The following is a 23,904-nucleotide window of genomic DNA, read 5'->3' as shown; positions in this document are numbered from 1 at the left end:
AGCTTTTGATGATTCAGAAGTTAGAGGTGACTGCTTTTGTGACTAGTCTGTCGTTATTTTTAAATGAAAAGGGTGAGCAATTTCAGAAATAGGAAAGCCAGAGTATCAAGCTTGGATTTGACAAGACTGCCAAGATACATTTTAATATCTGTCTAAATATTTGGCAGTAAAAACAGAAAGCAAAAGGCTTAATTAATTTATAAAGAATAAATACTTGCATGAGTCATGCCATCCAGTGACAACAATGTCTTGTGTTACTTATGTGTTCTTAATATTCAATTCAAACAAATACAGCATGGACATCTGTAAGTACAATCAGGACTACAGACAATAGCATAAATTAAGATCAGGAGTTTGGAGACTGACTAGAAATTAAAACGCTTTCATAGTCAAGTATTCTTATGCAAGCCACAGCTTTCTAAGTGGCAATTTACTATTTGTAATAATGATCTTAATGTATTTATATAGTTTCCTGTATGTGAAGCATTTGTGTCTTGTATTATTTCCTGGTAGCATCAATTCTTTGAGTGAAAGTACTACCATAGATAAAGAAACTAAAGTTAAAATAATTTGCCTAAAATCACATAGACAAAGGAAGATTTTTTAATTTTATTATTGTTATTATTATTATTATTATTTAGAGAGAGAGAGAGAGAGAGAGTATATGTGTGCATAGGGTGGGGGACCAGAGTGAGGGAAGAGAATCTTAAGCAGGTTCCATGCCTAGCACAGGCCGACATGATGCAGGGTTCCATCTCACCACTCTGAGATCATGACCTGAGCTCAAATCAGGAGTTAGGACACTTATCTGACTTAGCCACCCAGGCATCCCAGGAAAAAATTTTTTTTTAAGAAAAATAATATCTATCTTATTTCAAATTTCAAAATCCCAATCATTTAAAGATATTGATTTCAAAAACTGGTGACAATTACTCCCTATGAAAGTAATATCCATTACAACATGGTCTAAAATTGTAACTTAAAAATAACATACTCTTCTATGACAGAAATATTATCTATTCCAAAACACCTCTCTGGGGATCCCTGGGTGGCTCAGTGGTTGAGCATCTGCTTTCGGCCCAGGGCGTGATCCTGGAGTCCTGGGATCGAGTCCCACATCGGGCTCCCTGCATGGAGCCTGCTTCTGCCTCTGCCTGTGTCTCTGCTTCTCTCTTTCTCTCTCTCTCTCTCATGAATAAATAAATACAATCTTAAAAAACAAAACAAAACACCTCTCAAAAATAACTGTTGCATGATTCTGGCATTTCCAAATTCAAAATATGCCAAAAGTACTCACCCTCCAAAAAAGTTTAAAATAGCATTCCCTCAAGCTCAAGAAATTAGAGGTCTTTTCAAAATGATATGTAGAATCAAATGAGATTCTGTACATGAATGAACAATTCAAATATGACAAAATCCTAATGTAAAAGGACTGAGTACCACTAGTATGCTCATAGGAATGGAGGTGGAAAAGCAGCAGCAAGAAGGCATGTGATATAAGCACTGGGTGTTATACGCAACTAATTGTTGAACACTACATATGAGTCTAACGATGTATTATATGTTGGCTAATTGAATTTAAATTAAAAAAAAAAGAAAAGAAAAAAGAAGCAAATTTTTCAAGGATGTATGGATAGCAAAGAGCACTGGGATATAATGATAGTTTCTCTCTCGTGGCAGAAGGCAAAGTTGCTAGCTAATATCTCCCTTTAGAAGATTGGGGTTTCCTAAGCTCAAAGTTTCTCAACTGTGATACAAATCCATTTGGTGGACAGTGTCCACCTGTGCCCACTTCCCAATCATCCCCCTGGAAATTGCCCCTGTCAACATGGAGACCATCCTGATTGCTATACCATGGAGTCTCAGGTCTTCTGCCGACACAACCAGCAGGCTGACTTACTAGCCTGCAAACAGGTGAAAATCTCAGACCCTTGACAGGTTTTTGACAGCCAGTCCTTTTATGCCTCTGGCTGAATAAATGCCACCACCTTCAGTTTCAGCAAAGGGATTAAACATGAATATGATAGTGTCTGGATCCAGCTGCCAATTCAGGGGAAGTACAGAAGACAGAGAAACCATTATGGAACTCTATCATGAGTAAGCAACCTACAACACTTAGGCTCTGGAAAACTCTCCAGAAAAAATATCTCAGATTGAAAAGATAAATTATAAGGGGTGGAGGGGTGAGGAGGAACCTGTAATTAAGTCTTAAAAGACATTTAAAAATCTTTATAAGGCCAAACTAGAGTGTCTAGGGATGCATACTTGGGTCATTATCAAAATATAAAGAAACACAAGAAAGCAAAATCCTATAAGAGTTAGGACGATGGTTACCTTTGTAGAGAAAAGGGTTTGAGATGGAACAGGGAGTTGAGTTTCTTGTGTGGCTGGTAAAGTGCTACTACTTAAGTTAACTGAAAGTTATAAGAGGGCATATTAAAAAAAAAAAAAACTCCGTAAGCTATGTATTTGCTTTGTGATATTTTTTCAGTTGGTGTTATATTTGCAATATAAAGGTTATAAGAAAAAGAGAAGTCATTAGGTACAAAAAAAAAAAAAGGAAGCACATACAAGTGTCACTTTACATCTCTGCATCTTACCTAAAATTTAAGAATGGAAAGATTTCAGATTGCATGGGATTCCTTGCTATTGAATTCTCTGTAGTCAAATGCCACTTGTGCAATCTAGGCAGAGACGGTAACACGTCTAATGGGGAAAATGCCTTGAGAAAGAAAGCCTGATGTGTTCACAGGTCTTAAAGTCCTGAATGGAAAATGAGATGAGGAGGACAGGGGACTTAACTGGAACAAAAGTAATGTAGGATTTCAGATTTATATCTTTCAGACAATGGGGATTTAATGATGCTACATACAGGCAAATTACAGTATGGTTTGTTCTGTAGCATTATCTGCCTAGTTTCAGTGTAAGAAGTTAGGAAATTCTGGCCAGGTAAGAGGATGATGGCAGTGAATATAGACTAGCCAGAGCTGAGATTGAAGCCTTCTTTCTGAGGCTGTATAACAGCTATTTTTGTAACTTACTAGATACAGGGATTAAGGAAAAAAAGAAACAGGAAATGCGTGCAGTTTTTAGCTCAGAAGACTTGGTAGGTGGGGTTGTCATTAACTGGGATAAAGAACAAGTTTGTGGAGAGAATTTTTTCTAAACCATATGGACATTTGGCTATCTGAAGCTAAAAAATTATTCTTTTTTGCAAATTCTTTTAAAGAACATTATTATCTGTATGTCTGCTAAATCTGGATAGTAGGCACCTGTGTCTCATATAATTCCCCATGTGTTCAATATGTTGTTAACTTAAAAATAAATTTTGGGCACTTGTGATGTCATATATATTTATGATCATCAATTTAGATTATTCTTTGCATAGATATAAAACAGTGGTTCTCAAATGGGGGTGTTTGCTACTCAGGGGGCATTTGGTATTGCCTGGAGACATTTATAGTTGTCACACTTGAAGGAGGAGGGTGCTACAGGCTTCTTGTGAGTAGAAATCTAAGATGCTAGCAAACATCATGTATGCACAGGACAGTCCTTGCTTGCCTCCAACAAAAAAATTTCAGTTCCAAAATGTCAGTAGTACTGAAATTGAGAAACCCTCATACAGGCATATTAATGTGAGGCAGGCATTAAATTTTATTGCTTCTAGAGTTGCCTTGGGGGTTTCTAGAAGTAGCGAAAATGTCTGCTAGTAAACTGTTAACATGACCCTATATATGTATATATATTATATTATATAAGATTTAAATTAATATTCTTATGTTAATATATAGTTCCTTAACCTAAATTTATCATTATATGTAGCCTAAAGTATAAGCCTAAAAATAGCTATACAGAAATGGCTGGGTGAATGGTGGCTAGATGGATAAATAAGTATCCATTCACATGGGTAAATTATACAAAAATATGTATTATCTCTCTCCTCTTTTCACCTTGTAACCTAATGTTGCAGCAGCAAATCTTTCTACATTGTTTCTTTTTTTTTTCATTCACTGTTCATTCACTGATTTTGTTTCATTCACTGTTAAAAACCTTGCCAAATGCAACTCAGGCACATCAAGTCTAAGATGTTATATTTATAAAACAAATTTATAAACAATGTCAGCCATTTCATTAAGAGGCATAATTCCCCTTTCTCTCTAAAAAGATACTTTTCACTAGAAAAAAAAATCCATTTTATGGTGTCCAAGCCGTACTCAGTATAACCAAACTAATTTAAATATAAAAATAACAGTGTCTCTTTGATAGCGACAAATGAAAAAACTAACAGTGTCCTCCTAATTTCTTGCATATCCAATAGACAAATGCTTGTGATCCTCTTTTTAGTTGTTCTCGTCTATGGCAATCCCCTTATATCAACCAACAAAGATATACTGTGTTCTCTCTCCTCACTCAACTTCATTACTTTCCTCTTGGAGATGGATTTACTAATCACAGCAGGCTTCAGTGTTGACAACACTGGATTATGCTCCTAACAGTGGCTACTCGGCAGCATTGGAGACATCACTATCTCCTAGAGTATGAATATGGGTACTGACTCAATCCTATCCCAATCCCTAAATTTATCATCTTCATAACATCATCATAGCACTAGTGTTTTTTTTTTTTTTTAAATTTTTTTTAACTTTTATTTATTTATGATAGTCACAGAGAGAGAGAGAGAGGCAGAGACACAGGCAGAGGGAGAAGCAGGCTCCATGCACTGGGAGCCCGACGTGGGATTCGATCCCGGGTCTCCAGGATCGTGCCCCGGGCCAAAGGCAGGCGCCAAACCGCTGCGCCACCCAGGGATCCCAGCACTCGCACATTATAGTTCACAAAGCCTTTCAACATAAATATCACATTTAACTTTCAATTGGCAACTTCTGAAATAATTTATAAATTTCAATTGACTTTCCCAGAATTATGTTAAGTTACAAAATGTGCTGCTGAGGCTTTAAGTTCATGAACTACAAGAAACTTAGAAAGGAACTGATATGAATAAAATTATGACATACGTGACATTCGCTTTAATACCCTTGAATTTCATCCTTGAAAATATTTCACCTCCCTTTCCTAGATCTTGCTTTTTAATCCTACATTAATTTCCTTAAGCAGGTCCAATCCTAATATTCTGATACAATCTCTACTCGCTGACATATGGATATAAAACTTATGAAATAATTCATGCTAACATCTGTTTAGCTGAAACAGTTACCTCAAATCCCTTTTAGAAAGTGTCCATGTATGAAAAGATAGATAAAACAAATTAGGTCATGGGGATTAAGTTTTCTGCAGAAGGATGTTTTTCTCAGCTCAAATTAACTTTTGCTGCTATTATTCACAACACTACAGCTCTGAGTATTACACGTACTACCCTTATTACCGCTCTTACAACTGAGTACCTTTATGAGCACCTATTATACAGTTGGCACTGTGCTCAATGCTTTTACATAGAATATCAAAGAATTACCATTATCACCACTGTAACTTTTCATTTAAAGTATGTCTAATTTGATTAATTCAATTATACTACACTTCCTTCACATAGATTTATATGTATATTGAACGAACACAAGGCCATTGTTGATTACCTAATTTTTATAATTAATTCCTCCTGCATTACCACAAAATAATTTACTGACACTGATGTGCCATGAAAGGGGGAAAGAAAATAGGGTCAACATACAAAAATATTTCATGCATCAAAGACTGTGTTGAAAAGTATTGTTATGTTTTCTGACATTAGGCCAGTATTCTCAGTATTTTACCCAAAAAGTCAGCTCCATATGTTAGGAGTGATGTTACTACTATCTTTATAATAGTTACAAAATAAATACCTTATTTGAAATGGAAAAAGGTGACAGTTTATTTTTTTAAATTTTATTTATTTATTTGAGAGCGAGTACAAGAAAGAGCCAGAGAGAAGGAGCAGGGAAAAGGGGCAGAGGGAAAGAGGAAAGCAGACCTGGATCATGACCTGAGCCCAAGGCAGATGCTCAATTGACTGTGCCACCCAGGCATCCTGAGAGTTTAAATCATTGACAATGTTAATAACTCATAGATGCAATTATTAATGCAAGTATACAATAATAATGCAAGTATAATGTTTTGCTTTGGTTTCTTCTGATTACCATAAGACTACAAAAATGCCATGTCCAAAAAATATTTGTCTGAAATAATCATACTTGAATAAATGCTCTGATGTTGAAAGATATTTCCTGAAGTAACAGTTCTATTTTACTTCAGAGACTGGAGTACAAGTAAAACAACTAAAATCATCAGATTGCTATATGCACAGTTTTTTTAAGTGATAAGGTAATTCAAAGAAATAGGGTCAATACTGTTTTCAAAAGAAATAAAAAAAACCCACAGAATTTAACATTCCAAATAATTGGCATAACATTGAAACTTGAAAAAAAAATCCTTCTCGTGTGATTTAAAATGCCATTAGCTTCTCTATATATTTTAATAAACATATATAAACATATTTGCTTTTATTCATATATAGAGAGAGAATACATAGAAAATATACAGTGGCATTTAAGGAAGAAATCCAAAATATCATTACATTTTAATGATCTCAAATTTAAAAAATCGTTCAATATTAAATTTATTTTAAAACACTAAAATGGATAAAAATAAAACATCTTGGTTAGTGAAATGAGGCAAATGACATTATTAAGATATTTGGAAGTACTGTATTTTATATAGATGCTTAGATTCCTTTAGGTATCTATTTTTAAGTCTGTATATTTTAAGTATTATATTAAAATTTTGAAAATGTTACTTGAAAAACTAATACCGTGCATTTCTCTAAGAGTATTTATTATAGGCTTCAGAATATATTTTGCTTAATCATTTATTATAGGCTTCAGAATATATTTTGCTTAATTTTATCTGAATTTTATCATGTCATTATAGAAAAGACAGAGCAAATGTATGCTTATGGAATTAAAATGAATTTGTGGATTTGCATCCAAATTTTGTATAATTTTATTAGCCTCACAATCTGGGTCATTAGGTAGCATATTATGTATGTTTTGGTTTTGTTTTTACTTTTTTTAATGGCAATATTCTGTATAGTACCTAGCATTAACCTTCATTTATAATATGGTAATTACTCAGTCTTTATGACATTGGGTTAAATGGACAGAAGATTCCATTTATAATCCTCAACTTGTGACAAAGGGTTCTAAGATGACAAATGTCTGAATGTTTCCTCTGACTCTATTTTACACCTATAGAGAGACAATTATTCAAAATCTTAACCTTGTTGAATTTGTTCAAAATAGACCATTCATTCATTCATTCATTCATTCGTTATTCCCTCATTCAGTATATTTTGAATGAGTGCCTGGTAAGTGCCAAGTCTAGGCTTTGTTTGGGGAATAGCTAGATGAATAAAATGAAGAATCTTCTCTCTAAAAGCTTGGCATGTAATAGGGAACTGTAAGCACATAAGTAGTTGCACTTAAGGTAGAAAGTGATATGTAAATATTTTAGAGTGATAAAGAATTTTGATAATTTTGAAATCAGCAAATTATGATACAATGCAGAGAAAAATTCAAGTATTTCCATCTTCCAAATTTTTTATAAGAATTTATTTATTTATTTATTTGAGAGTGAGTGAAAGAGAGAACACAAGCAGGGGCAAAGGAGAGGGAGAAGCAGACTCCCTGCTGAGCAGGGAGCCCATGCAGAAGCTGGATCCTAAACCCTGGGATCATGAACTGAGCTGAAGGCAGACACTTAACTGGCTGAGCCACTCAGACGCCCTTGAATTCTCTAATCTTGCCTTCATACAATAGTAAGAAGCACCCAGGCGCCCCTCCGTCTTCCAATCTTTTAATTACCATTCATAAATTTGGTAGAGAAGATGGAGAATTACTAAAGAAATAGCAACATCCTGAAAATTTATAAGCTTGATCCTTAGATGATAGGATGGTCATATAAGCCTTACCAAGAAAGCCATAGAAGGGGCCTGGGTAGCACAGTGCCTTAAGCTACTGACTCTGGTTTCCGCTCACGTCATGAGATCGAGCCTGGGTTGGGCTTCACAGTCCATGGACTCTGCTTGAGATCCTCTTTCCTTTTCCCTCTGCCCCTCCCACTCAGGCTCTCTCTCTCTCAAATAAATAAGTAAATAAATGAATAAATAAATCTTTTTAAAAAAGAGATAAAGAAAGAGAGAATATACCAGGAAAGGATCAAAACTATATTTCATTAATAAATAAGAGATAAAAGGAATATATGCAGAATATGTTCTGAAGATCATAAACATACAATGCAATGCCATTCAGCATCAAAGTATCATCAAGAGGAAACCAAACTAGCATAATTTGGAATTCAGTTATATTGTTTTCTCATGAAATTAGCATATTTTATCTTAGTAATGTATTCGTTAGTTTAAAATGTGCAGGTTATCATCACACATAGCATATATTATTTTATATCTTTGATTCAATAATATGCTAACATTACTTAATCATTTGGAATATGAATACACTTTTTCTTCTTTCCCTGTAGTGATCCTAACTATGTAAAACAAGCTAGAGACTGATAAAATATCAAACGATTTTTAGGCTGCATTTAGGCTACACAATTATTACATTAAATTACATTAATTGCACATTTAAAAATTTCTATAATCTCTGAAGGATGTGTATATTTACTTCCATTCTAAAGTAATATAATAAAAAATGTCAAACTGCTTTAAAAAGTCATTTTTTATGCTTTCTCCTTCAAACTGAATATTCTCTTGCTTTTTTTTTTCTTTTTTTTCATCTCACAAACTCGTGATTCCAAACTCCTCTAGGCATCATTGGTTTTTCAGATGTACAGCACAAGCTTCAATGAAAACACCCTCAAGTTTTTCCTGTGAATGGTTTGGGGGCACAGTTCATGAAAATCATTTTTCTAGTGCTTGATAGTGAAGCAAATGAAGCATCATTTCAGGAATCACTTTGCCAGTTGCCCAAAAATTTTCAATGACAAATATTAAGAACATAAGTTTTACTACAGCCTTAGGTAGAATCAAAAAGGCCATGCTTAAGATGAGGACATTTTTATGAATTAGTATGAATTTGAAACACACGGAGTAGAGATTACCTCAGAATACTTCATCCCATCAGTTTCTGATTGCTTTGACTCATCTTTAATAAAAATAATGTAGATGTATTTTATTTCTTGTTCTGATATACTTTTGTCATCTGTCCATATGTGTTGAACATTTTGATTGGATGAAGAGATAAAACCATAGAAGATTTCTTAGCTTCTACATCACATCACCAAGGAGAATAAATAAAATTACTTCTGTATTTACTTCTTTCCCTTCCAGATTTTTTTTGGGGGGAGGAGAATGAGGAGACACTTAACTGTGTCATGCTTTCTTTAGCAACATAGTGACAAAACTTAAGACAACTGGCAATGATATTAATAATTCCAATAAAAACATTAAAAAGGTATCCAATTATACGCAGAGCTGGATGTCCCCAGAAATCTGAGCAATATTTTAAAGTGGAAATCCATTAGATTTGAACAAATAATATATCTTTATCTAGAAATAGTCAAGTTCTTTAATGAGAAAAGCCTGAAATGACTGCATATCATTTATGGTTTACTGTATGTAAAAATATTTATCCTAATCATGCACTAAAGTCTGTACATTTTTTCCTTCTAAGTGTGTAGTAGGTCTTGCTCATTATAATTCATGCTTTACTGTATTCACAAGTTCGAGCATTGTGGAAACCCACTAGGAGTGATTGAGAATGGAGATCTGAATTAAATACTACAGCAATTCTTATCCTATTGCCCAGTGGCTCTAGGGATGCTCATTCTGTCTGGATGAACTACCGTCTGGATGAGTTTCAGATCACACTTGCATTTTTATTATCAGTGGCTACAGTCAGACCAGTCTCTTTATCTTTGTAACACCAATGCCCAAGATAGCTCATAGTGAGAACTCCATGCATATAGAAAGAAAGGAAGGAAGAAAGGAGAAAAGGAAAAAAGTAGGGGTGGGGGGAGGTGGGAAGGGATGAAATAATTTTTAGAAAGAGCAGGGTGGAATAACTCTAAGATAGACCTTAAAAACTCTCAGTTGTATTCCAAATTGTGCCAATTAGCTACACAACCATGATTAAATTACCTAAACCTTTCAGCTCTGAAAGGAAAGAAGTCTACTTCTTATAGGAGCTCCAAGATTCCTTCCAGCTTTAATCCTACTAAATGACATTTTCTCATCATAGAAAAATAATTTTAGCAATTTAATATTTATTCCTCTAAATATTTTCACCATGCAGAATATATATTCATTCCATCACTATGTTGAAATGCATACATTTATAAGATGCTGATAAGAAACTATTATAATCAGGGGTGCCTGGCTGGCTAAGTGGTTGGGCATCCATCTTCCACTCAGGTCATGATTCTAGGGTCCTGGGATAGAGCCCCTCATTGGGCTTCCTGCTGAGCAGGGAGCCTACTTCTCCTTTTCCCTCTGAGACCCCTGCTCATGTTCTCTCTCCCTCACTTTATCTCAAGTAAATAAAATCTTTTTTAAAAAAGAAGCTATTATAATCAATATTTCAAATTTTTACATATTCTTTATAATGTTCATAATACTCAAATCAGTGAATATAATTACCACATCTTAAATAACTGACACTAAGTGAAATTATTATACCATCAAAACCTATTCCAATTTTGTCCAATCTTGAGGTGACTGATTCTAAGGTATTAAATTTAGTTACTGAGAATATTTTTAAAAATGTATAAAAGGGTGAAACAGAGACCCAGTTTAATATTCATTGCTCTGTGGTTTGCATTGTCAAGGTACACCTTATTCTTTTCACAAACCAATCCCATTTGAAAGAGATACATGGTCAAAGGAAGAGTTGGTACCAATTTTGTCAGAAAAACAACTTATAAACTACAAGCTTATACTCTGCTTACTTCATTCATATTATTTGTTTCAAATTCCATCTCCTGAAGGATGTTAATTTGATACTAAAGAGGATATCCTTTGACTATTAATATTAGGATGCCTTCTTCAAATGTGGGTCTCACTTATCTCCATTTCATTTACTTCTTGTACCCAATTTTCCAATATGTTATTGATAACAGAGCTGACAAACACCAATGCATTTATTATCAGTAACCATAATAGTCTCAAAAAAAGTCAGTGCTTGGGATTTACACATTTTAAAATACTTATTTTTCAATCAAAGTTTTCTCTCAAAAAGAAATATTATCTCTTATTAAGAAAAATGGTCTCCTAAGACAGTATGGAGATACTTCAAAAAACTAATAATGGAAATACTATATGATCCAGTAATTCCAATAGTGGCTATTTACCCAAAGAAAATAAAAACACTAATTGGGGATCCCTGGGTGGCGCAGCGGTTTAGCGCCTGCCTTTGGCCCAGGGCGCGATCCTGGAGACCCGGGATCGAATCCCACATCAGGTTCCCGGTGCATGGAGCCTGCTTCTCCCTCTGCCTATGTCTCTGCCTCCCTCTCTCTCTCTCTGTGTGACTATCATAAATAAATGGAAAAAAATTAAAAAAAAAAATTAAAAAAAAAAAAGAAAAAAGAAAATAAAAACATTAATTCACAAAGATATAAAACCTTTATGGGATCCCTGGGTGGCGCAGCGGTTTAGCGCCTGCCTTTGGCTCAGGGCACAATCCTGGAGACCCAGGATCGAATCCCACGTCGGGCTCCCAGTGCATGGAGCCTGCTTCTCCCTCTGCTTGTGTCTCTGCCTCTCCCCCTCTCTCTGTGTGACTATCATAAAAAAAAAAAAAATTAAAAAAAAAAACCTTTATGTTTATCACCACATTATTTATAATAGTCAAGATATGAAAACAACCCTAGTGCCATCAGTAGATTAATAGAGATAGATAGATAGATAGATAGATAGATAGATAGATAGATAGATGATAGGTAGATATAAATAGATATAGACATCTATATAGATAATGGAATATTACTCAGCCATGAAAAAGAATGAACTCTTGTCATTTGTGACAACATGGATGGAACTGGAGGGTATTATGCTAAATAAAATAAATCAGAAAGAGAAAGACAAATACCATATGATTTCACTTTATAGTATTTCTAAAAAAAAAAAGAAAAAAAAGAAAAAAAAGCAGAAATAGACCCATAAGTACAGAAAAAAAATGATGGTTACCATAGGGGTGGGGGTGAGTTATGGGCAAAATGGATGAAGGGAGTAGGGAGATACATGTTACCAGTCATGGAATCAATAAGTCACAGGAAGGAAAGTTATAGCATAGGGAATATAGTCAATAGTATTGAACAACATTATATGGTGGCTGATGGAGGCTACACTTGTGGTGAGTATAGCATACTACATAGAATGATCCAATCACTATGTTATACACCTAGAACTAATTTAATATTGTGCATTAATTACATTTCAGTTAAACAACAGTGGTCTCCTTCTAACTAGTCAATTATTATTTATTAACATTACTCTATTTAAATCTCACTCTGAAATCTTATCTGTGCCTACCTGTGGGTATTTAAAAATATTTTATTTAAGATTCGTGTAGCACAAGAAAATATTTTTGATAACACAAACTATTATAGTTTATTTAATTTTTACTATTTTGCATTCATTTTCACAAAACATCAGACAAGTTATGTTTTCATCTTTTGTTGAAACTGAATAGAATTCATGAGAGGTTTATATATTAACATAATGTGCCATTTGCATCAGCTATTCCATTGGAGTTTTATAGCGGAAGCTGAATCAATTAAAATAGATAAATCTCTAATAAAGTATAACTCTAAACCAGAATTTCATCACTCATTCCCTGGGGATTGAGCAAAGATACCTGAGGCCGAATTTATTTAATTGTTTCATGATAAAGCCTTGTGTTTAATCACAGACTTATTCGAAGAAATTCCCAACAGTTTTAATTAATTAGCTTCATTCCTGTTCATTCATAGAACTGAAAATATTTTACATCCCTTATCTTAGCTGAAAAGCCATCATTTATATATATATATATTTATATATTTATTTATTTATTATTAAGCTGCAGGATATCACAGAAACAGAGTTCCTACCACTTGGGATGTAAAGCAAATCTAGATCCCCAGTGGTTATCTGGAGTTGAGTGAACCATTCACAGCTTTACTGTAGAAATTTTATCAGAAGGAAATTAAATTAAATCTGTTTCAATGATATACATGATCATGCCCTGCCTTTGCTCTTTTCTAGAATTATAGAGATATGTCTATCTGGTATCCATCTGGGTGGATGATACCAAATATCATCTACATATTAAAAATAGGTTGTATCAGTGGTACCCAACAAGTCAACTGTAATATCTAAAGGGTTGAGCTAAAGAGAAGTTAAATTTCTAAACAGGTATCAAAAATTAATTGTTATGTATCTACGGCTTGCATATTCCAACCAAAGAAAGTAAATAGACTATGAGACTTAAAACTAAAACAAAAACAATTTATACCTGTGTAATCTCGGGTAAGTTAATTAATTACACCATAAGATAAAGATGTTTTAAGAGTGCCTATCCATTCCAGGATGACTATAAAGATTAAATGAGTGTCATTACAATTTTTAATGATGTCTTTATGTCAAGATGATTTAGGGTAATGCTATGACTCTGAAACAGTACAATCAAGAAGGTAAAAAGAGGAAATGTAGGAAAGGACATATATCCTTTACAACATACAGCTGAGGTCAAAATGACTGAAGCATTCTCCTTCCACTCCAGTTAGTAAGGTGATAATGCCAATGGCCATCCTGCTTGACAACAAGGAGACAATCTCTCTGAGGTGCATCAAGAAATTGAGCTTTTCTAACACCTTTTGTGCCCTCAGGATAGAGCCAAGTTGGAAGTCTTTCCCTTAAATTCCCAGTTACAAGGACAAAATAAATCCCTTTCTGGCTTAAAAAAGAGGGTGAGAATACAAGAGAGAAAGAAGACCCTAAAGTAAATATAGATGATAGATAGATGATAGATAGATAGATAGATAGATAGATAGATAGATAGATAGATTTGAGACTTTCAATGAAATTGTTAAAACATCTATTGTTTGTTTTTGTGTTTTTGGCAACTTTCCCTATTCTTTGTCCTAACTTCTCAAAGTATCTTTTTTCCCCCCTCTTGGAATGTTCTCTCTCAGGCATCACTCTATTAAGAGATTGCTTTCAACTAACTTGAAAAGAACATCTAGTTAGAAGTTGACAGTAGTAAAGACAGAAAAATACGTCCATATTTATATAATTTAGGTTATTCCGAACATTCACCATTCAATCCCATAATCTCTATCCATCTCTTAAACCCACAATTTCTAAAAACTATCATAAATGGACCTGGCTGCCTCCCAGATTGGAGATAATTATTTTCATCCATTTAATTCAGCAATTCCAAATGATTCAGCTTAGTAGGCATTTTGGGAAATGGCATTTAGTCTTTATAGTCCCTGGGCACTGGAACACCTAAGTTTCCTTTACTGTGATAGAAACTGCAGAATCGCTTCCTGGGCATTTCGTAGTGATCCCTGCAATAGGGTGAATACAGAATAGCAGAACAGGAATGGGATTCATGCCACAATTCCTAGATGGACTCTTCTGTTCCCTCTCTGCAGCCATCAGCCAAACACAGAAGATTCCAAAGTCCTTAAGGAAGGTGAAGCCAGAAAGTGGAGGAATCTAAAATATAAAAGATCATCTTCTGGTCAGGAGTACCTGTTTTAGACTTTATAAGAAAAACTTGTGCTACACCATTGAAGTGTTAGTGTTGACCTGTTAGAATACTTCCTGCTGACTGTTGTAAATACTACACCCATCAACTACTCCTCTAGCAACCTGAGGCTACTTTAACATCATAAACTGCTAGACATCAAGGTTATCGAACTTCACAGATGTGTCATTTATTTCATTATCTCATGCAAATCTGGTCTAAAATGGTTGAATATTATAGCATTTTAAGTATCAATCTGATTTTGAATAGTATTTTTTTCTCTATTTCTAAAATCAGAAATTCACCTAACATCCCTCTTGGAATTTTGCTAGGTATAGGGAAAACAAAATAGAAAATGAAACCATGATTGAAGACCAAGCTTGATTTTCTTGAATATATATCAAATAATTCCTACAGAAATATGGGTAAAGAATATATGTAAATCACAAAATGTACCTCTACAATTAGTTTTTCTTTGACACTAGTATATCTCAGTATGAGTTTTCAATATTCAGAAGATCTGTTTATTGCAATATACTTTTCATTGTTTTTGCAAAGTAACCTTGTCTGCACTCAGCAAAAGAATAATATACAAAGTCTTTTGAAAGCATATATGCTGCCATATTGTACCAGTTTAATAGTCTGAACTCTCTCCCTTGATGGCAAATGTAGTGGACAATTATAAATTTTAAAATGCAATATTCTTTGGAGGCATGTAGATGTACATATATGTTTGGGGCTATATAGAAAATTCTGAGTATCAAAATGAACTATACTTCAAGTTTTCTTCAACAAATCTGAAAAGAGTTCATGGTAGCATAAAAATAAATAATAGTTTGAATAACTCATATAATATTCCTGACACTTGATTTCTACTGTTGAGAGGCCAGTATTTTAGTAACAAATCACTTAATGCAAATAATAGCATTGAATACCTATGGTACAAAATCTTAGACTACTTGGAGGCTAAAACATAACCAAACAAATCTGACCTTCACATTCAAGAAAGTTTATCTTCTAGTAAATGAGCTAAAACATGAAGAACAATAAATACAATAAATACAGTGTGAATTTTGTGGAAACCAAGACAGAGATATTGTTTTTGCCCGGGAGCAATAGTAAACTAGAAAAAAAAAAAAAAAAAAAAAAAACCTCCCAGTTAAATATAAATTTTACCTTCTCTGGTTTAGAAGTTGTCTCATCTTGATAGAATTTGGATGGCTGGCCATTTTTAGGAGTAGGTCAATCCACTCCTTCATTAGCAAATGCTAACTTATAATAGAACTGTGTCTTCCACTAAAATTTAAGTTCATGTTTTCCCATGTGCTAGTGGACTTATTTTAACTTGGAAAGGCTGTCTAGGTTCCTCTTATATGAAAATATCAACAGAAAATCCTTGAGTCATTGGAATAGCTTGATAAAACAATAGCAGTTGTTCATCAACCATCCATTCCATGTAACTATATAAATTTATCTCCTTATAAGTGAATGCCTGAATATAAAATGTGTGGTTCATACCTTTTGTCTATTTATTAAGTTTGCTTTCAATGAAGAAAGATTTTTTTATGAATTTCCTACACAAATATATGGCTACATAAATAGAGCAAAAGATACAAAGTGCTCTGAACGACAACTTAACAAAGCATATTTCAGTGAGATCTCATCCCTTTGTACTCTTCCTTGATCCATTTACTAAATAATGTTCACTATCTAAAAATCACACACCTCTATCACAGAGAAAAGATTTTTGAGCATGCCTCCCGAAATGTATGTCATTATTTATACATTTTATAGTGTACTACTTTGCTAATTTAATAAGAGACCTCAAAAAGAAATATAAGCATTCACCATTAAGTTTAGTGCCATTTATGAAACATTAATTTGGTATTGCAAAACTTTAAAACATTTCCAGAAAAAAAAATCCACATTTGTCTTTATATTACAGATACTTTCTTTGAAAACGTCATACAAATGTTAAAGTCCACATACTATGACTAGCTTGTGTCTTAAGACACATTACAAAGTAGGTCAAAGTTCATCATTAAAGATGATTCATAGAAATCCATATTTCACATAGTCTTCTTAATCATATCAATTTCTTGCTGCTTTCTTTCTTTTTTTAAAACATTTTATTTATTTATTCATGAGAGACAGAGAGAGAGAGAGAGAGAGAGAGAGAGAGGCAGAGACACAGGCAGAGGGAGAAGCAGGCTCCATGCAGGGAGCCCGATGTGGGACTCAATCCCGGGACTCCAGGATCAGGCCCTGGGCTGAAGGTGGTGCTTAAACCGCTGAGCCACCAGGGCTGCCCTCTTGCTGCTTTCTTGACAGATTTGATTAGACCGTCATTGCTGTTTAATCGTGTAGTGTAGCTGACAAATAGCTTTGAGTAGAAGTGCTGAGTCTGCTGCTTCCCCCATCCCCCAGACTCACTTGTACTTAGATTATCATTTCTCTTCCACCCAAATCTTCTCAAAACAATTTTTGTGAAATGCTGGTGTAGTTGACACTCAATAATATTATCACTAAACACCTCTTAACCAGGAACACAATATACATAGTTGGCCATATGCCAAAACAAAGTAATAAGGGGGAAAGCACCACTGCCAACCCCTTCCAATCATACCCCATGCTTTCCTCAAAACACTTAGTGTTAAATGATTTGCATGGGACATTTGGCCAGCATACAAAATAAGAAAGCACACCAGTGTCAACCAAATTTTGGAAAGCTTACTTAAAAAAATATTAGATTTTAAAAATCCATAAAGAACAAAATTCCAACAGACAATGTTGCAGTGAAGAACATTTTGGAAACTGATAGCCTACATTCAAACAGAGTGGATTTCCAAAATCCAAACCCATTTAAAACTCTTTAGTGGTTTGACTTTGCCTAGAGTTTTAATTCCAAAATCTTTTGTATGGCATTCCAGGCCACTTGAAATCTGCCTCTGTCCTCTACCTAAAATGCATGATATGCTGCAATGACACTGCACTATTTCATTTTTCCAAAAAACACCATGCCTCCATGGTTTGTCCTTGCTGTTCCCTCAGTGTGAAATGGCCTTCTTCACATCCTATTGTACTTGCAACACTCATGTCACTTCCAGTGATTGCTCCCCATGGACACTTTTGTGACACATTCAAGCAGAACTAATCATTCTCTCCTGTGCCACCACTGTGCTCTTTCTGAAGTTGACTATAAATCTTATAAATATTTGTGTTAGCCTCTGAAATCCACATAAGAATGTGCACATGCATGCTCACTTACCCTCTCTCCAGATACCACTGATTTCTGTCCTGTAAAAAAGATGATTCCCTCTTTCTCTCTTTCTATCTCTCTTTTCTCCCTGAATTCCTGCTTTCCAATACAGTGAGTAGCTGCTTGGTAACTGTTATTGACTGACTGGATGAAAAAATGACAGTAGCTCATCTGTCTGCTTGGTAAGAAATGCAGCTAACTTTATAAACTTAGCTACTTTAAGTTTATACTGTATTTATACATAAATTAGTGTATAAAGTAAAACATAATACATGACTACAATTGATGATACAATTATAATAAGAAATAAGCAAATTTTGAAACAACCTGAGAAAGCAATGAAGAGACACAAACCTTTAAGAAGAAAAATACATAAAATAGATATTTCTTATGGATACAAATTCATTAGACATATATATACCAAGTGCCTTCTATATCCCTAGCTAGAGATGTGTAATAAAAAGAGAAAGTCCCTTTTCTTCTAAAATTTCAGACCAATGGGTAGTAAAAACAGTGATCAGGCAATTACAAGTTAAGTAACAAGTAGTGTTACTACAACACTGTGCTGGATGCTATAAGAAAATACCAAAGGAGACCTAAGTGAACAGAGTTTCATAGAAACTGCTATGAGAAAATCATCCTTTGAAGAAATATCTTAAGAAACGTTTTTAAAAAGGCCATGAAGAGACCAAAGGAAAAGAAGAGACCAAATTTAAGAGCCCTGAGAATGGGGAGAGCAAGAACTGTTGGGGAATTAAATTCCAGGATGTTTTGAGGACAGAAAATAAGGATGCTATCATGAGAAGGATGGAGACATGGGTGCAGAATAGAATTTCTTGCAAGTCATTATAAGTAAAAACTGTGAAGGAATTTGGACAAACAGAGCACTGAGAGACCCTTCAATAAAATATAAGGCATTTAGAGGAAACTCCAGGTTATCTGTTCTACAGGGCTCAGTGCCTTAATGTTTGGCTGGGCTATTTGTCACTTTGTAGACATCCAAGTTAACTTATGGAAAGTTGATGGAGGTGCAAGGGATCCCTATCCATAAAAATGCAAATGAATTTGTCCAGTAAAGACATTATTGATTTCTGTCCTATAAAAAAAGATGATTCCAAACATTACAATTTTGGTATCCAACACAGTTTTGCATCTATTAAAAGTTTTGTTTCAGCATTCCTTATTGCCTATATAGATCTACCTCTGATTCTTCTTTGAAACATTTGTAGCATCTTACATTAAATAAAATCCTAAATATATTTTGATTTTATGTTTGGAGACAAGTTGTGATGTTTACCATTTGCAAATTCTCCTTTGTACCATATTATTGAGATTGAGTCTTATTTCAAGAATAAGAAGTAATTGAAAGGTTTTGAACACGAAAATAAAATGATCTGTTTGGTAGGGTAAAAAATGTGTTGGAGGTGGAAAGAAAGGTTAAGAAGCTCCAGTAGAAATCCAAAGATGATAGCAGTGGTATGGATGAAGGCAGAGGCAGTAGGGATAGAGAAAACCAGGAATGGAGTGAGAGATGTTTAAAGAAGAAGATTCTAGTATTAGTGGTAGATAGGGGAGAAGGAAGAGTGAAGGAGGTTCACTTATGGAATGATAAACTGAGTGGATGGTAGGTTCATTTACTGAGAGGTAAGCAGGCTTGGGTAAGAAGCAAAATTTGATTTTCAAGAGGCTCTTTGCATGGCTATATCGTTTATGCAATCAGGGTCCATGGGACATTTCTTTATTGCTAGTTTATTTTGTCATGCATGATTATAATATTCCCATGCCATATCTAATTTACATGTCGGAGAATAAAAGCACATACTGAAGATAAACAAAATTAGAATATTTTGTACCATATACCAATCTATAAGAATGAGTCTATAACATGCTGTATTTAGAAATAATGGATAAGAAAATAAAGTCTGAGCTTGTCTCAAAGTATTAGAAATGTAGGTCAATTAAACCTGCAAACCCAAGCACTAGACATAATTACCATTTATAGCCAACAAACTGTTTCATTTACATAAGTGTATTCCTTTTTTTTTTTTTTTTCATAAGTGTATTCCAAAGAAGCAAGAATAAGATCTGCCACAAAAAAAAACAGTAATGCTGTGGAAGTTATCAATAAAGTTCTTTATATTATTTATAATTTATAAAATGTTGAATACATATTTCCCACTATGAAGGGATAGTGATGCTATTTATCTACAATTCAGATTATCATAATAATTAAAATAATTGAAAATTAAAAGAAGTATCTTTAAAAATAGCATATTGTGCTGTCCAAAAGTCACAATTCATTATGCTATAGTGAAGTGAGCCATTTTTTTTATTTTTTAATGTTTTAAAATTTTAAAAAAATTTTATTTATGATAGTCACAGAGAGAGAGAGAGAGAGAGAGAGAGAGAGGCAGAGACACAGGCAGAGGGAGAGGCAGGCTCTATGCACCGGGAGCCCGACGTGGGATTCGATCCCGGGTCTCCAAGATCGCGCCCTGGGCCAAAGGCAGGCGCCAAACCACTGCGCCACCCAGGGATCCCAAAGTGAGCCATTTTCAAATGTTCAGTAAAAGTTCCAAGATTCCTTCCTGGTAAGTCACAGAAGTAGTATAAAACCCAAACCTGAGGCTGTCATGTATTTAGGTACCAGTGTCTTTAACTAGATTATGAATTATTGAAGGCAGAAATTATTCCTTGAATCAACACTGTGTCCTCAATGTCTAGCACTTCAATAGGACAAAGAAGGCACTCAAACGCTAATTTTAAAAAATGAAGCATAATGTAGTTATTTCTTTTTTTCCTTGCCAAATTTTTATTTAAATTGCAGTTAGTTAACATGCAATGTGATATTAATTTAACTTATGGAATTTAGTGATTCATCACTTAGATACAATACGCACAGCTACAATACAGTTATTTTTATACTACTGGACAAAACAACATCAAGCTATGTTCAAGATTTATTACATAACCCTTAAGTTGTTACTGTTTTCTTTTTTTTTTTTTTACTGTTTTCATTATAAATATTATTATATTCCAGAAAACTTAGGAAAAAATTTCATGTGCAACCCAAGCATACTAAAACATGTACTGATAAACATTTTGATTTTGGCAAAGAAGACTCTTACCAATTGTCAGAAACTAATTTATAACGTTAATCTAGAATATGTATTTTTTCAAAAAAATTACCTCCACTGTGTACTGACAATGATACTGAGAGTTGTCTGGATGTGATAGAGTAAAGCGGAAAAATAAATGGAAGGAAAGGAAAGAAGGAAGAGAGGGAAGAAAGAGGGAGGGGTAAGGGAGGGAGGGAGGAAGGGAAAGAAAGAAAAATTCATTGCAAAAGGATGATTTTTCTTTATTCTTATGTCACTGTTAAATAACTAAAATTTTCACTATTTGTATATTATCTGGTGAGTACAGTGAATTCAAGCGTAAACATGGGAATATGTCTAAAATTGCTTTCTAGAACAACTCCAGCAAAACAACTTCAGGGTCTACCTCATTGACCAAATCAGCCAGCAGTAACAGGGGTCACAGATGACAGATACAGAGCTCATGATGGGTGTGAATGCAACAAATTATGAAGTACTAGAAATTTCTGAATGCTAAGTCAGCAAAGCCACTGCTCTAGTTCCATAATACTAGCACCTCTTGTGTATTAGAAGGAAGAAGGGGAGAACTATAATTAAATTAAATGAATATAAAATAATTTATTACATTAGAACCTTTTATAAAACATATTTGGTTTTAAACATCTCAGGTAGGGGTAAATATTTGCCTGAGAAGTTATCACTTCTTTTCTAACGTACCCAAATCTAAACTAAAATCTCCTAAAAATAATCAAATAATGCCAAAACTTAAGGCCAGTCTTAACTGAAATTGTGCTACCTAAGTTCTAAAACCAGCAGCTTAAAATGTTATAACTGAAAGGATGTTTGAAATCCTCTTGTCTGTATGGGGCTGAATAGTGCCACACCTCAAAAAAAAAAAATATTATGTCCATCCAGAACCGCAGAATGTGGCCTTATTTGGAAATAGGACCCTTGTAGATCTAGTCAGTTGATATGAAGTCCTAATCCAATGACTTGTGTCTTTATAAAAAGAGAAAACACGGGCGCCTGGATGGATCAGTTGGTTAAGCATCTGCCTTCTGTTTGGATCATGACCTCAGGGTCCTGGGATCAAGTCCTGCATTGGGCTTCCTGCTCAGCAGGGAGTCACTTCTCCCTCTGCCTTCCTCCCCTGCCTGTGATCTCTCTTTCTTTCTTTCTCTCTCAAATATTTTTTTAAAAAGAGAGAAAACAAAAAATAAAAATAAAATAAAATAAAAAAGAGAAAACAGAGACACAGAAACAGACATACAGAGAGAATAACATACGAAGACAGAGGCAGAGATTGGAGCAATGTGCGTACCAGTTAAAGGATGCAGACGACTCCAGAAACCACCAGAAGCTAGGAGAAAGGCATGGAGCAAAGTCTTCTTCAGAGCAATGAGAACCAACCAACCCTGCTGATCCCTTGATTTTGGACTTAGTTCAGGATGTATTAGTTTACGATTTATTAGATGCATTGCAACTGAGATTATATTAAACTGAAAGAACAATGGGAGAGGAAGTATTGTATCAAAATTGCTTTCACATTCAAATTAAATAATTTTAATTTCACACTTGGGAAGTAGTATAACCTACTGTTGAAAAGCCTGGACTCTAGGGCCAGGTTTCCTGGGTTTGACACTCTCTACCTCATTTTTCTATCAGTAAAGTGGGGATGACAAGCATACTTACAACATAACATGTTGTAACATAGGGTTGTTGTTAATATTAAGTGATACAACATTTGAAAGCACCTAGTGTCTGGCACCCAGTAGAGGTTATGTTACTGTTTGCTGTTTTCTCTCTGAAAATATTCACTAATTACCTAAGCATTTAAAATAACTGACTCTGGATCAAGTAAACTTAGTCATCAAGTTTAGTCCATTAAGACTATGGTGGAATTAAAAGTAGGGCAGCCCAGCTGGCTCAGCGGTTTAGCGCCGCCTTCAGCCCAGGGTGTGATCCTGGAGACCTGAGATCAAGTCCCATGTCGGGCTCCCTGCACGGAGCCTGCTTCTCCCTCTGCCTGTGTCTGTACCTCTTTCTGTCTCTCGTGAATAAATAAATAAAATCTTTAAAAATAAAAAAAATAAATGATGCTTGTTACTGTGTTTTATCAAATAGACAAAGAACATTGATAACATTTTCTGAAATACAAAAATGTAAAAAATATAAATACTAATATAAGATACTAGTTTCAGCCATAAATGTGAGTATGTCTATCACACAACTATTTTCTCCTATCATGCTAGTACATCACTAATGCTTCAGTGGGTAAGTTAAGATCTTTTAAAAACAAATAGTAATTACAACCAGATTCAGATTAGCTGAATCACTCCTAAATCACTCCTTTAATAAAGTCATCAAAAGTCAATTTAGATGAAGGCTTTCTTTCTAATTTTATATACATTTGTCTTTGCTAGTTTTTCTTATGCATTTATCTCATTAGGCTACAAAGGATAAGACTGAGACAGGCACAGGCAGCCCTGGTGGCTCAGAGGTTTAGCACCGCCTTCAGCCCAGGGCCTGATCCTGGAGAACCGGGATCAAGTCCCAGGTCAGGCTACCTGCATGGAGCCTGCTTCTCTCTCTGGGTCTCTCATGAATAAATAAATAAAATCTTAAAAAAAAAAAAAAAAAAAAAAAAAGATTGGGAATGGAAAAAAAAAAACAAAACACATCCTTTTTTCTCATTTCTGACACCTTACAATTTATAGTTACAAAATATAGTTACAAAATACATTGCCAATCACTTAAACATTCTAAAATTTCAATATAGCATATTATATATGTGATCATTATATAT

General features: G+C 34.4%; 1 protein-coding gene across 7 annotated transcripts in view; it reads right to left on the bottom strand.

The window, feature by feature from the left end:
* Window positions 1-23,904, bottom strand: part of ERBB4 (erb-b2 receptor tyrosine kinase 4) — a 1,106,221-nt gene that overhangs the window by 522,402 nt on the left and 559,915 nt on the right. The window lies entirely within an intron of this gene.

Source organism: Canis lupus, chromosome 36 (genome assembly GCF_048164855.1).
Source record: "Canis lupus baileyi chromosome 36, mCanLup2.hap1, whole genome shotgun sequence".
NCBI classification, from domain to species: Eukaryota; Metazoa; Chordata; class Mammalia; order Carnivora; family Canidae; genus Canis; species Canis lupus.
The sequence above is the reverse complement of the archived record's forward strand: the minus strand, read 5'-3'. Positions and strand labels throughout refer to the sequence as shown.